Source organism: Microchirus variegatus (genome assembly GCF_963457635.1).
Source record: "Microchirus variegatus genome assembly, chromosome: 10".
Lineage (NCBI taxonomy): Eukaryota > Metazoa > Chordata > Actinopteri > Pleuronectiformes > Soleidae > Microchirus > Microchirus variegatus.
In genome coordinates, this window is record NC_139811.1 from 19,977,254 (window position 1) to 19,978,654 (window position 1,401).

The window sequence follows — 1,401 nt, forward strand, 5'->3', positions numbered from 1 at the left end:
CCTCCTCAGGACCAGTCGTCCTCACAGAGACCAAAACCTGGTCCTAATGAGACTGAAACTCATTTGAATTGCGGTGAAGGTTAAAGGTTAAGGTTTGGGTTAGGCATTGTGATAAGACTTTGTTAAGGGTGTCCAAATAAATGGAGGCCAGTGTTGTGTGTGTGTGTGTGTGTGTGTGTGGTGTGTGTGTGTGTGTGTGTGTGTGTGTGTGTGTGTGTGTGTGTGTGTGTGTGTGTGTGTGTGTGTGTGTGTGTGTGTGTGTGTGTGTGTGTGTGTGTGTGTGTGTGTGTATACATGTCTTTGTGAAACAATTGTCAAGCAAAACTACTAAACTTTGAGGACATTAGCTGGTCCACACAACTTTGATGGGCTTTTTAACGGGTTAAGACTTGGGTTTAGTGTTAGGGTTAGATATAGTCAATTAGTTGGGATGTTTAAGGAAAGGGTAAGGATTATGGAATACATTATGTCTATGGGTGTCCACACAATGCAAAACCAGCATTTGTGTGTGTGTGTTTCTCTGTGTGTACAGGTCTGTCATGGCCTGTGGTTGAAGGGCATTTTTGAGGGTTTAGATTTAATAATAATGCAGCTGGGTTTAGGTTAAGAATCAGGGTTATGGTTCAGGTAAGGGTAAAGAAGTGTGTGTGTGTGTGTGTGTGTGTGTGTGTGTGTGTGTGTGTGTGTGTGTGTGTGTGTGTGTGTGTGTGTGTGTGTGTGTGTGTGTGTGTGTGTGTGTGATCAAGGTATTAATCATGATGTGGGGACCGGTTTACAGTTACATTATGGGGACTTATCTTCTTTATGGGAACAAAAAGTCAATCCCCTTCAAGTAAACTATTATATTTTGAGGTGAAGACATGTTATATGGTTAGGTTAAGGTTTTATTAGCTGGTTATGGTTCAGGTCAGGATTAAGCTGTCCCAATAAAGGAAAACAGAAGGAAGAAAACCCCTTAGCTTGCCCCCTTAGGGGTAGGGTTAACCACCACCACCATCTTTGTTGACTACCAAAGTGTACACATGCACATTTTTCTGTTCTTAAATGATCTCATTGTCTCCAATCACCGTGTAAATTAAGTGACACAGTGGCATTTCCTGGTTAAACTTTTTAATTAAAATACGAATTTATCCACAGATTAAAAATGAAAGGCAGAAAAAGCAAAATGCAGCTACAGTCAGGCACCAATGATACAGGTTATCTCATATTTTTAACAATTGCGATAACGCAACAATAACATTATTCACCGATCATTATTTAATATCTATTTATTTCGACTTGAAGACGGGCAGGCTGAGGCAGCCCGTCGAAGACATTCATGGACTCCTCATTATAGATAACTGAGCAAAGACCTAAGCTGATCCTCCCCACCCCCACAGACCCCCCCCCATCATAGTCCTC